This window comes from Pteronotus mesoamericanus, unplaced genomic scaffold (genome assembly GCF_021234165.1).
Source record: "Pteronotus mesoamericanus isolate MK-2021 breed Mesoamerican mustached bat unplaced genomic scaffold, CSHL_Meso_final contig_2, whole genome shotgun sequence".
NCBI classification, from domain to species: Eukaryota; Metazoa; Chordata; class Mammalia; order Chiroptera; family Mormoopidae; genus Pteronotus; species Pteronotus mesoamericanus.
Window position 1 is genome coordinate 14,577,837 of NW_026555084.1, and position 14,075 is coordinate 14,591,911.

The 14,075-nt window shown below is 50.6% G+C and overlaps 1 protein-coding gene across 2 annotated transcripts in view; it reads left to right on the top strand.

Annotated features, from left to right (window-relative positions):
* Positions 1-5,064: 5,064 nt before the first annotated feature.
* The window catches only part of ANXA6 (annexin A6), a 48,225-nt gene continuing 39,214 nt past the window's right edge, over positions 5,065-14,075 (top strand). For both annotated transcript variants that reach the window (XM_054568153.1, XM_054568156.1), the window contains exon 1: positions 5,065-5,197. The gene's annotated coding sequence lies outside the window, so the exon portion shown is untranslated. The remainder of the gene's footprint in view (positions 5,198-14,075) is intronic.

Here is a 14,075-nt window from a genome sequence, read left to right on the forward strand (position 1 = left end):
AATAATCTGCCACATGCCAAGTGGTTAGAAACTCCTACGTCCTCTCCCATAGAGAAAAGGAATCCTCAAGTCTTACAGAGGAATGCCAGGCACTGACAGGTCTTAAGGGGTCTTTTGGAGGAAGGGGGCTTCCTGGTGGTCCTGTGAACAGTAGTGCCTGGGACTCCTTCTCTGGAGAGCTTAAAGTGAGACCCATTTCTAGAATGAGTTAACACCAGGCACCCTCTCCTGTTGGGGGCCAGCATAACTAAAACCTGCCAGCAGGTGGCAGTATCTGACTATTCCAGCTTCCCCAGAAGGCAGCCTGGAGATCTGGCTTGTCTCTTAAGCCAGAGGAACTAAAAAGCCCAGAGTGGGGAGGTGAAAAAGCCCGGAATCCCAGTCCATTGTTCTGGTGCACACTGTTGTGTCTCTCTTACAAACACTTTTGGAAGGGTCGTGCCATGGAGGAAGGGGCTTGGGACAGGGCCAGAAAGATGAAGTCATCTCAGTGTGTTTCTCCCCCGTGCCGGCCTTCTTCTACGGGCTAGTGTGTCTGCATAACCATGCTTCCTTACTATTTTTATGACTTCCTGGATATTTAGACTGTTTCTTTTTTGTGGCTAAAAATACACTGCTGGGCCTCAAATCTTTCTCTGTGTTTCAGATTATTTCCTTAGGACTCGCTCCCAGACATGAGATGATCAATTCAAAGAGAATGAGTGGAACATTCGCCATTTTCTGCACCTCAGGAATAAGACTCCAGGTCCTGCAGTGAAGGGGACCCAGCTTTCAATCCTGCCTCCCACACGTGGGCTGACTTTGGGCAAAGGCCATAATTTCTCTGAACTTCAATTAACTTCACTGTAAATGAAGAATTGCACATCGCTCCTGCCAGACACTGCCCCATTTCTTTGCTGGTCTTTGCAGCAAAACTGGAATAAGTAGTTGACATTTTTCTCCTAAACCCATTTCTATCCAGCCCTTACCCCAACACTCCGCCACGTCTGCTCTTCAGAGCACGAGAAACGTTGACCTTCGTGGTGTTACACCTGTGGTGGATTCTCGGGTCCTGTCCTGCTGGACCCAAGAGCAGCTTTTGGCACAACCGATCACTCCCCCACCCCTCAAAGCACTTTTTTCACATCGTTTCTAAGATACCACACTCTGTCCTTCCACGTCACAGCAAGCTCTTTCCAGCCACCCTCTTGGATTCTCTTCTTCTCCCTGACTCAGTGTGAAATGTCCCTTGGTTTTCTTCTCCTTTGATGACCTCATCTCCTTCTCAGGCCTTGAGAGTATCTATATGCCTATGACTTCCAAATTCATATCTCCAGCCCTGACCTCTTTTCCGAACTCCAGATTTGTCTAACCAACCACCTCTGTGACGTCTCCTCTTGGATGCGTAATAGAAATCTTAAATGAACTGATCCAAAATGGCACTCCTGATCTTTTTACCACTTCTACCCCAAAAATGGCTCCTCCTGCAGTTTTGCTCATCTGAATTCTTGGCAACTCAGTTCATGTTCATCTCAGTCCAGTGGCTCAGGCCAAGATCCCTGAAGTCATTCTTGACTCCTCTCTTTTTTCCGCACCTCATAGCCAGTCCTTCAGGAAATCATGTTAACTCCACCTTCAAATACATCCAGTCTCTGACCATTTCTCTCCACCTCCAACTATAGCTCTCTGGCCTAGCCACCAGCATCTGCTGCCCCGGTTACTGAAAAAGCCTCCTAATAAATCTGCATCTACTCTTGCCCCTCCGTGGTATTCAGGATTCTTAGCACATGGGTCTGAGTGACCCTTTAAGACGTATGTCATCTCCAGAGTATATAAAGAACTCTCACATCTCAACAAAAAGGCGAACAACGCAATTTAAAAATGGATAAAGACTTAAGCAGACATTTCTTCAAAGAGGATACGCAAATGGCCAGGAAGGAGTTGAAAAGATGTTCAACATCATTAGTCACTGGAGTAATGCAAGTCAAAATCACAATGCGATACCATTTCCCACCAATTAGAACGACATTAAAAACTAAAAATAGCAAGTGTTGGCAAGGATATGGAGAACGGTGTACGGAGCTGGTGGGAATATGAACTGGCGGGTGCAGCTGGAGGTCGGTCCCAGATGGCGGCGGAGGCAGGGGCTGAGCTTGTCCCTCCCCCAGAGCACAGGGAATGTACACCTATATTTAGAGCCTTTCTTCCTGAGAGACAGCTGAGGGCCAATTGAATAGCTTCTTCACAAGAAGCAAAACAGAGATTAAGATTGCACAGAGAAGGCCAGGGAAGCGTGAGAGCCTTTCGGGAGCTGGGAACGCTCCAGGGCTGGAGGAGCCACAATGAATAAATAAACGGAAAAGAAAAATGGTGCAGCTGTTGTGGAAAGCAGTTCAATAGTTCCTCAAAAAGCTAAATTTAAAATCACTATATGAACTAGCAATTCCACTCTTCAGTAAATATACAAAAGAGCTGAAAACATATACTCAAACAAATATTTGTACACAGATATTTGTAGCAACATTGTCCACAGTAGCCCAAAAGAAGAAACAACCCAAATGGCCATCAGCTGATGAACAGAGAAGCAAAATGTGGCACATCCATACAATGGAATACTATTCCACTATAAAAAGAAGAGAGTATTGATATGTGCTACAACATGAATGAACTTCAGAAACATTATTGTGGTGGTTAATTTTATGTGTCAGCTTGACTGTGCTCAGAGAGCTAGTAAAACATTATTTCTGGGTGTGTCTCTGAGGGTTAGTATTGATTGGCTAAGAGATCAGCACCTGATTCAGTAAACTAAGTAAAGGCATCTGTCCTTCTCACCCAGTCCACTGAAGGTCTGAATGGAGCGAAAGATCACGTGAGGACACAGTCTCTCTGTCTCTCTCCCCCAACCCCCCCGGCACTTACTGAGCTGAGATGTCCATCTTTTCCTGTCCTCAAACCTCAGAGCTCCAGGTTCTAGGCCTTAAGATTCTGACTGAATTAGACCACTGGCTCTCCTGGTTCTCCAGCAGACAGATGGCAGGTGGTGGGACTTCTCAGACAGTTCCTATAGTAAGTTTCCTCTTACATCTATTTCCATAACATTGTATTCGTTCTGTTTCTCTGGAGGACCCTAATACAATTATGTTAAAGTGAAAGAAGCCCGATACAAAGGGCCACATGTACTTCTATTCCCTGTACATGTTATATTCAGAATAGGTAAATCCACAGAGGCAGAAAGCAGATTGGTGGTGGCTGTCGGGGGCCGAGGGGAGGGAAGAATGGGGAGTGGCTGCTTACAGGGGATTCTTCTGGGGGGATGAAAATGTTCTGGAACTAGATAGAGGTGGTGGCAGCACAATATGAAAGTACCAAATGCCACTAATGTATGTTTTGTGGATTTTACAGAGAGAGAGAGAGAGAGAGAGAGAGAGAGAGAGAGAGAGTGAGTCATGACTTTCCTCTCTTCAACACTCTGCACCAGTTCCCCAAATGCCTCAAAATAAAGGACAAGGTCTCACAAGGGCCCACAAGCTGCCCCCCCCCTCACCCCCACAATTGGTCCCTCCTCATCTGAAGGTAATTATTATTTTTTAAAAGACTTTACTTATTTATTTTTAGAGAGAGGGGAAGAAAGGGGAGAGAAATATCAGTGTGAAAGAGAAACATTGGTACATGCCCCAATAGGACCAAATCCACAACCCAGGCATGGACCTTGACTGGGGATCAAACTGGTAACCTTTCACTTTGTGGGAAGAGGCCCAACAGAGCCACATTGGTCAGAGCTTAAGGTAATTATTTTAATTTCTTTCTAGTCTTTTAGTAGATTCTGCTTACCTATATGGTCACAACGTAGCATCACTTTCATTTGGAAGCCCAGGTTAGACTGGGTCCACCTCTTATGGTCCATTACCACACTTTACAGTTTCCAGATTACGACTGGCTGAAGTTTGTTGTAACAATGACTTAACCATCTGTCTGCCACGAGAGCGGAAGCTCCATGAGGGCAGGTCAGGGCCCTTCCTCCCATTTGCTCTCTTCTGTCTCCCAGCTCAGTGTCTGGCCTACAACAGGTGTTCAATGTTCGTTGGGAAATGAAGAGATGAAAGGACTTTCCAACCAGGCCTCCTTGGTGGAGGCTGAGAGACCTCCAAAATAGTGACAGACTGAGGACAATCCTTGCAAAACCTTTGGTTATCCTTATCTTTCAGATGAGGAAATTGACCATCAGAGCAGTTAAATGTCTTGCCCAGGGAGACTCTGCAGCTGAGTGACAGCCCACAGTTGCCACCTTTCTATCCTTTCACCAAAGCAGAATTTCTAAAGGGGCAGAAGATGGCAGGTACTACTGTACTTTCATTGCAACATCACCTCCTCCAGGAAGTCTTTACAAATCCCCTGGGGGACAATTATTCTCAGTTTCCTCTGGATTGCCAACGAGTTTATTGTTTCAAAAAAAAAAAAATCTATTGTTTTCCCCACAGCCCTGGATTATGACTGCTGGTCTCTTTGTCTCCCTTTCTTCTGGACAATGCACTACCCAGAGCCAAGCACCAATAAGCACAAATAAGTCACCTTATCCAGGTTCCGATCCTGACTCCACAACTTACTAGCTGTAGGACATTGGCCAAGGAAGAGGGCTTCTCTGAGCACTGCTCTCCGGGGAAGTGGGGAAGGGATGTCTCAGATCAGTGGGGCTATTGAGGAATGGAATCTGATCAGGTGAAGAGAGTGCTCGGCCTCAATTATGTCAAGCCTCCATGTTCTGTTTCTCAGCAAAGCTTTGGCAAGTTTTAGGAATTTGGGGGAAAGTATCCAGAACTGGAAATCGGGAGCCCTTACTTCTATCCTTGAACGGCAGGGTAATCTTGGCCAAATCCTCCTCCCTTCTCTAGGTCTCAAGTCCCGGGTCTGAGCTCGGGTCTGAGCTGGAACAGATGTTCTCGAGGAGAGGACCCCGGCTGGTGACATTCTAAGATTCCTGGAGCAAAGGAAGGCGGGGAAGAATGGCGGGGGGGGGGAGGAATTGGAGGAGGGGACGTGGGGCGGGCGCGATTGGCCCCTGCGCGCCACGTGTCCATCCCGGGAGGAGACGGCTGTCCGCCCGACCCGCCCTACGCTGCGGTTGCCGCTGCTGCTCCGCTAACGGGCTTCCACCCAGCGAGCTCCTCCGCGCGTCCGTCTGCCCGCCCGCCGGTTTGCGACAGGAGGCCTTCGCCGCGAGGTGAGTGGGTCGAGGCCGAAGAGGGGATCGCTCTAGGGAACCCCCCGACTGGGGCTGCAAGGACTCAGGGCGGATCAATAAACGCCCAGTCATCCAATACCCATGCCTCCCGCGGGGATGCGGAGAAGCGGGGAGGGGGCGTCCGGGAGCCGGGGCGGGGGCGGGGGCGAGCGGGGGGAGGCGCAGGGAGCTGGAACCCAAGGGCGCGGTAACCCGAGAGGGTCCAGGCTGGGTGTGTCTGGGGGAGTGCAGTGTTGCAAATAAAGGACTGCAGGCGGAGAAGCGGAGGCGGCCGGCGCCCTGGCTGGGGGGAAGGGAGGGGACATAGGGAAGGGGAGGGCCGGCTCTGCGGAGGGTGTGGTCCAGCGGCTGGGGGCGCCCTGCCTGAGGACGCCCAGCTGCGGGCCCTGCTTTTGGTGGGGAGGGGCGCGCTGGAGAGATTTCGAAGGCCCGGGGCTGGGGGCAGCTCGATCGGGGATCTAAGGATCGGACTCTGTAGGAGGCGTGTGGCTGAGGTCGAAGACAGGACACCTGAAGAGTCAGACCCTCCAGACGTTTTTGAAGTGACTTGAGTATGTCACTGGGGGGAGGACTGTCTGTGTGGACCGAGGAAGACCGGGCTGCCCACACCTCAAGGTCCCAGGGACCCTGCTTGCCTCTAAAGGGGGCTCTAGGCCCCACTCTTTTTCCTGCCCTCCCCAAGCTTCGTGTAGGCCTTCCCGAAGTGTGGGGGCTTCAGATAACCCTAGAAAACCAACACGGTGACGAAGTTCCTTGAATGGAATCCCAGCTCCAGCAACAACTCGCAGTGTGACCTTGAATCGGTGGCTTTCCGTCTCAGCCTCAGTTTCCATCCCCAGGTCCCAAGGTGACAGACCCAGCCCCCCTCCGAGGAAACAGTGGCTGTGAAAACTGACTTATTTGTCAACTGCAAGGGATAACGACAGGTTTGGGAAGCCTTGATTACAGGCTTGTGTAGGCCCTGTGAGGGGAAGGGGCAGGGTGTCTTTTGGGAATGCTGGTTTGGTCTCCCTCCCCCTCCTTTTGTCTAAAGCCTGGTGGGTCTTCCAGGACTATTCCAAATTTGGGCATATGGCTCCCGGGTTGGGAACGGACTTTGGTTTCCGGGATTCCTCTCTTTCTCTCACTTTCCCTCCTCCTCTGCCCCATGCGCACACCTTCAGTCACTGGCCCCACTGACCCAGATGGGATATCCTGACCTCTTAGTCCTTCCTCTTCAGGGTGAATGACCTGCCCGGCTTCAGCTCCCACGGACCCTGCCCTTCTGGCCATCAGGCCCTGCCCCATGCAGAGGGCACAGGCCTCGGGGTCAGTGGTAGAGTTCCAGGTGCCGGGGGGTCCTCGGGCAAGCCCCTCCACTCTCTGGGCTTTAGTTACCCGGCTGTAGCAAAGTGCTCAGTGGGCCGCCACTTCCAGCGCTGGTCGGTATTCTAGGATTCAACTGTTCGAAGACTTAGAATTCTGGGAGCTGGGTGGGGCTGGGGAGAGGCAGAGGCCTCCGTTCCTCCTCTGCAGCTGTGACAGTCACTCACCCATCTTCCTTTGCCTTCCACTCCTGTTTCCAAGGCGGGCTGTCGGGATACAGAAAATAGCTGTGGTTTCTGGGCAAGGGCCACAGCTGTCGCTGGGGCAGAACGTGTTCGCGTGTGTCCAGGGCAGGGGGCTGCCCCTGGGGAGTCCGGCCTAATATCTTGGGGCTGATTCCTGGGACGGGGTGGGGGAGCTCTGCAGTGATGGGCGGCTGCCAGGGTCTGGAGCCTCTGCACTGCAGCATCCAGAGGGAGCCCTGGGCCACCAGCCCCAGCCACTCTCCTCTGGGTGCCCTGGGCGCACCTCCCGCCCCCTGGGCCTTAGTTCCTTCCTCTCTAGGGGGATAAGGGCTGTACCCAGGGCACAGAGCTGGTAGGATGGGTTGGGGCTGCTGGCTCTTCTTGTATCACCTGCCTCACCACACCCAGCCTCTCCTGGGTGGGGACAGGATGTGGTCTTTACCCTGTTTTCTGAGTGTGCATGTCCCCCCTTCCCGCCGCCCCTCCCCGTAGAGGAGAGAAAGTCTGTACCTGTGTGGTGGGGATGTCTTTATAAGCATCCCCCTGGGTATGGCTTATAAACTTTTTGGCTCAGAATCAGCCATGTTCCATGTCATTTCTTCCTGAGGATGAGAAACCCCCACAGAGGCTGGCTAAGGAGGAATGACTGTCCTTGGGTTGTTGGTGCCTCGGATCCCCACCTGCACATGAGGATGAGTCTGCTGCCCGCCCTCATGAGGGTTTAAAGTGGCAGATGCAAAAGCGCCTTGTAAACTGTAGAGTGCCATGCACAGAGAAGCAAGTGTTACTGTTGCAATCTCAGAAGAGTGGGGTGCTTTAGAAGGTGGGGGACCTGAGCCTTAGGTTCCTCATCTGTAAAACAGGTGTCCTGGTGCTCCTTAAATAATAATAAAATAGTAACTTCTATTATTTATTAAACTCTTCCATCTTGCCAGGCCCTGGCTGAGCTCTTGATATGTGAGATGCTGTTACCATGTCCGTTTTGCAGATGTGGAAACTCAGCTTTGGAACGTTGAGGGAAGAAATGATACGCTTATTTAATGTGTCCAGAGTATCAGGGCCCCTTCTAAGCATTAGACATGTCCTAACTCTTTGCATCCTCACCACATATTTACCTCCCATCTTACCTATGATGTTAAGTACTTGCCCAAGGCTCCTGCATAGCAGGTCAAGCTTCAGTGGCAGGCCATCCGGCTCCGGCCTCTGTACTGTGAGATACTACACTTCGCTGCCTCTCGGGAAAGTGACTTGAGCTGGGATTCAAACTGGGGGCTGTCCAGTTCCAACCTGGGACACCCCAGTGACCTGGGGCCTTATCCAGCCTTAGGGTCATCAACTCTGGGTCAGGAGAGGGACAGATACTGCTCTCTAAGAAACCTGAGTGCGCAAGCTGGGCGTGCCCATGCTAGGGGCCATTAACGTCATTTACCCTGGAGGGCCGTGGGGCTGGTCCTGGGTGTCTTGGGGTGGGGGTGGGGTGGGGGGAGGAGCCATCAGGCGGGAGGAGAGGAAAAGATCTAGATTTTATAGGCTAGGGGCCTCCGAAGTGGAGTGTGCACACCCCTGGAGGCACTTGTCAACTTAAGAAACATCCAGACCTGTCAGAATTTTTTTGAGGTTGAGTTTGAGCCAAACTCAACAGCAGTGCTGGAAGAGACACATACTTCTTTTACATTTGTGGATGTGAGATAGTTAACAGTCAATAATTAACACAATAATAGAGGATTTGTAGTCACCCTCTCCCTTCGGGTGGTTGTGGCCCAGAGGGGTCCAGAAAAAGGGATATTACCTTGACATTCCAAAGGTATGTTATCTCAGATGCAAAAAAGACAATAGGCAGGATCAGTTAAGGTTAAGCTTGACCTTTGTCAGGGAAGATTCTAGCCTAAAACAGGACTGCCTGCTATGACTTGCCTTTTCAGACCATCCTGTGTGGTTATTTTTGGTCTCTGGGTTGTAAGTCTCACCGCACAGGCCTCCCCTGAGGTTGTCAGGGTTGGTATGTGGCCCCTGTTCATCTACACACTAAGGATGACTTTCTTTAGTCAGAAAGGTCTGGGGAAAAACTTTTAGACTTCTTATTATATGTGCTTTTCATCTCATGCTTAAGTGTATTTTTATCACGATGACTGCACAACTATTTTCTTTCGTTACCGATGGTGTATAGGGTCAAAAAATGCACATCACCGCACTGAATTGCCAGCTTTGTGGTGGTGGGTGGGGGGAGACTCGTCTGTCTCATTTTTCATTCTGTCCCCAACTCCTACCAATGGGCATGCAAGTGGTGCTCAATAAACACTGTGTGAAAAATGAGCCCCTGCTTAATTACTAATTTTCCTTATGAGTTGAGCAAGTCGCTTAACCTTTTGGGTTATTCCCTCTCTTGGCTACATAACAAGGAATAAAACCACCAGGCTGGGTGGTGTCTTTTATTCTGTTGAGGGGGAGCGGAGTTTGCCACCCCCAAATATGCCCTTTTTTGCGGGGGGAGAATATTGATTATTTTAAGCTGGTTGTTTTTTAAAACAAATGACTCAAGAAGAGGCTTTTACCTCCCCCTTACTTGCCTAAAAGAATTCAGATAGAAAAACCTACCCCTGGAAGGGAACTCACCTTGCAGCGTTCACCGCACCACATTCACCTGAGCATAGTGTGAGCCAAGTGTGGCAGATGGAGAGGAACCCAGCGGAGTCCAGTTGTTAGACTCCCCTCATTAGAGTCCCATTGTTTCCTGGGTGGCCCAGATGCTTGCTGCCTCTTGTCTACCTGCACATTGCCTGCCTCCTCTCTGAAGTCCGAGCCACTTCCCACCTTTCTCCTTCGTTCAAGATGGTGTATAAGCCTCAACTAAAGATTTGTCCTTGAGTTCCATATTCTCATGGAATCGTCATATGCACATACATGATAAATTTGGTTATTCTCTTATTAAGCTGCCTCATGTTGATTTACTAAACCAGCCAGAAGGTCTAAGGTAAAAGGGGAATTATTTTTCCTTCCTTACACTGTGATTTTTCAATGGGGGTCCCTAAAGACAGCATTAAAGCTACTCAGTGCATTTTATCCAGCAATCCTTATGAGCCACACGCTATGGTAGGGGGTACAGCAAAGACGCATATACGGAACTTTTCAAGAAAATAGAATCATGACTCACAGATAGAAAAATGACCACGTGCTAAAGATTTTATTGTACTCATTAATTAATGACGGGACCAGGCAGATGTTATAACCAGCCCCAAAGAGAATCAGTAGACACCTTTATATTGAAAGGAGTGTGCAAATGGAGGCACACTGGTTTTTCCATCAGAGGGGGAGAGAAACTGATTGGACCGTTGCCAGACAGGACAGGATGAGCATATCTCTAAGAACTATTTGGCATTCCCATCAGATATCCAAACATTGCTGAGCTGTAGAATAGCTCAAAAACAAAGACCAAAATCAGACAGCCTGGAGAATTGGAAGTACAGATTTCCTCCCACAGTACCTTGGAGACAAGCAGCCTCCGTCTAACAGAGGAGTGATGAATCCGCAGGGGCTGACCCAAGGCAGCCAAGTGTAGGTGGTTTCAGAGAGCCGAGGGGCGTCAAAGGCCGGAGAAATCCTGCCTGGCTTCCTAGAAGAGTTGGCAAGCCCATTTAGGAGAGTTTTGAAAAATTACCAAAGCGTAGAACCGCCGAGTCAGAATCTCTGGGGGTTGACCTTATGTATACATTGGTTGGTTTGGAAAAACTCCCCAGCGGCTATTAATGAAGTCAGAGTGAGAAAGCACTGGTTTTGCAGCTAGAAGGCTGGATAGAAAGGCTGGTAGGTGAGATTTCTGGTTTGGCGGGAGGGCGGCAGATAAATCAGGGAGGATGTCCAGGGCCTTGAATGTGGGGCTGGAGGGGGCCTGTATTGAGGGCAGTGACACAGCTCAAGTTAGAGTCCCCTGGGCACTCCCGGGGCGCAGGAGTTTGGGTGGGATATATACACACATACACATGTATGTATATGTGTGTAAATGTGTGTGTATGTGTGTTTTTTACATGATCTTCCAGGTTATTTATTGATTTTTCTCCAGTTGCCCTCCCCACACTCCTGGTTTCACACCCTTACACTCACCATGTCCTCCTCCCCTAAAAGGGCACCCTGTTCCTCCAAAGCCCACAAGCCACCTTTTGAGGACAGAAATGCCTTTTCTGATGCTGGTATTTCTGTTCTGCCTGACATCTCCTTCTCTCCTCCTCCACACGAGTCCACACTCTTGAGTGTGAACCTCTATTGGCCTGAGGCTCTAATGCATATCTGTAATTTTTATGTATGTATAGCAAAGATCAAAAGTGGAGACCACCGCTCTAATAATGACGACTATGGTGACAGAAGCCACCCCTTGCTAAACATTTCATCTGTATCTGTCCATGCTCAGTATTTTACCTGCCCTATTTCCTTGAGTTTTTACAAAAACCTTATGAGATTGTCATTTCAGAGATGAAGAAGCTGAGTCAGAGAAATGACATAACTTACCCAACGTTGTGAACTAGGAATTTACAGTGTCAGAATTTGAACTCAGGCCATGAGAGCAAAACGTGCATTCTTCCTTAGGATGCCACGCCACCTCCCTGGAAAATGTTTGGGCTTGTCACAATGACAGCTGTCATTTATTCTGTTTTTGTGTGCCCAGCATCGCGTGAGAGCTGTTCATTCAGTGTTTCATTGATTTCTCAGTATGCAGAGATATTTAAATGCATTTTGCAGATGTAGAAATTGAGATTCAGTTTAGGTAACTTACTTCAATCCCAACTTGGTGGGGGTAGCAGAGCTGTGACCCACAGCCACGTTTGACCTCAAAGCCCATTCCATTCACACGACTTGGACATGACTGTCCCCTGTCCAGCTGCTGCCAACATGAAAACGAGACCTCCGTTCTTGTCTTCTTCAAGGAAGGATTTCAGTTAGAGACAAAGTGCAGTAATTTTTTGGCTACAGCAAAAGAACACTCAGGTGATGCATTTATTAAAGCTGGGGACTGTGAAACAAGGAAGGACTTAGCACAGAAGCACAGGAGAGCCCAGGCGGGGCTGCTTTGGCTCACTGGGAAGTCAGAGAAAAGGCGGCCTTCGGGACAGGCTCAGGGGGCTGGCGCAGCCCCCTGCCGCTGCTTCCCTGGCAGCCAGTCTCCCCTTGTGGGGAACCGTAGGTAAGTCTGGAGGTGTGCCCGTGGGGGCAGAAGCGGGGAGGAGAAGGGCACTAGGTCTCAAGGGGCTCAAGGGCGCAGGCTGGGTCCTTTGTCCTGAATTTTTATTTCTGTCTTGCTGGTGGGAATCTCAGGGGAGGGTCCCAATAGAACATTCATCAGCTTTCCAGGTGTGTTCTTTCAGGATCGTGGTCTCCACTGATTGGTTGGCACCAGGGCAGGGGATCACTAGTCCATGCAGCTGGACCCGAGGCAGCTGTGGCCTCGCTTGTCTGGTTTTGCTGCTTTTCCGGGCCCGGAGCTGAAACACGACTGAGGCCTAGGTGTTATCTTGGGGGCGGGGGGCGGGGGGGGGAAGTCAGGGGGTCTAAACCACATGACCAGTGATATAGGCTGGAGAGGTCAGGTTACCCTGGGGGCGAGGGCCTTGTTTTCTCAGTTCTCCCCGTTGCTAGGCACCCGGGGCTTTCTGCCTTACTGATCTTCTGTACCCGGCTCATAGTCCTTGCTCTGCTCACGTCTGTCTAACTGCCTGCTAGAACGCAGCTGTCTGTTTGCCCCGCTCTGCGGTTAGGCAGCAGCGAGCCACAGGCCCTGCCAGCTCTGATGGATTTTCTACCCCAGAACATTCTTCATAGAGGCAGTCCCGAGCTCCCAAAGAGGAAGGAAGGAAACATGATTGTTTGCAGGCTGAAGGACTAAGGCAGGTGGGGCCAGAGCAGCACAGAGCCACCAGGCTGCTCCTCTTGAATGGATTTCTGGAATGATCAGCCAGGAGGAGCTCTCTTGGACAGCCAGATCAGAAGAGATTCAGGATTCTTAGGAGGAGAGAGGTTGAGGTCTAGAGGGGCTGTACCTGTCAGTTTTGAGAAACTTTTTCAACCAAGATGATGAAACTTGCCTGTGGAGGTGGGGCCGTGCTAGAGAGGAATCCTGTGGCCTGCGGGAGAACCCTCGCAGGACCGATACTCTTGAGATGTTGCTATGAAGTTTCCTGGTAAAAAACTATAAAGGCCTCTCACATCCAACCCGGATTTTCCCAAAGATGCGGTGATCATACTCCATTTTACAGATGAAGAAGCTAAAGTCCAGAGGGGAACCTGGCTTGTCTGAGTTTACAGGCAGACTGGGAACAAGAACCTGGGTCTTTCCCTGTGGCCTCTTCCTAATGTCTCCTTGCAGCCAGGGCTCAGGCCTGTGTGGATGCTTTGTTAGGACTTAGGACTGGGAGGCGGAGACGTTGGCTGTTGTCTGCATCCTGGCCAGTCACTTATCCTCCCTCTAGAAACGAGGGGCTCAGAGTAGTGGATCGTTAGGGGCCCTCTGGGTTTCTGAAACGTTGCATGTAAAACATTGATTCATCCAATTGGGAAGTACAGTTGGGGTTGTTCCGGGAAGAAGCAGAGCCCCTTGTAAAGCTGGGGTAGACGGCGCCTCCACCCTTAGCTCCAGAGTGTCCCTGAGCCCTCCGAGGAGGGGCTGCTGGCGATGGGCCCCCCGAACTGCAATCTGAACCTCTAGTTCCGGAAGAAGCTTTGCGCTCCCACGTACACACAAGATGCATGCTCACAGGACATGCACAGAAACAGCTCTCAGAGCTGAGAGTGTTTTCCCAAAGACGTGGAGGCCCCTCCTCGGAGCAGGCGCTCCTAGGAGAGGCGCTGTGGTCCAGACTGGCCTGGGCTGCAGCCAGCTGCCGAAGTTTCCATCACCAAGGCCAAAAGAAAATGCTTCCAGGCTGGAGTTGCAGGTGACAGGCCATGGGCCTCCTTAGTCTCTGTTTCTCTGCTGGCCTTGGGGCTTCTTTACCCGTGCTTTCCCCAGGCCCCGGGGAATTCTGAGGTGGGTCAGACCCTGGGGTGGATGGGGCCCCGCCTCCTGCGTGGGGGTGGGGGAGGGAGATTTACATTTCCTGGGGAGAGCAACATGCTTTTTTTACCAAGGGGCCCCTGGTTGTCAGGGAAACAGCAGTGTGTTTACAAGCAGATCTCTATCCTCTGCTCTTCGCTCCCAACCCCGTCTCGTGTCTGTCTGCTACTGTAGTTTGAGGAACTCATAGGCAGGCAGCGCGGACCTGTGAGCAAGCATGACAGAACCTGTCCTCAGAGCGTCCCAGTAGTACAGTGAATGCTACCAT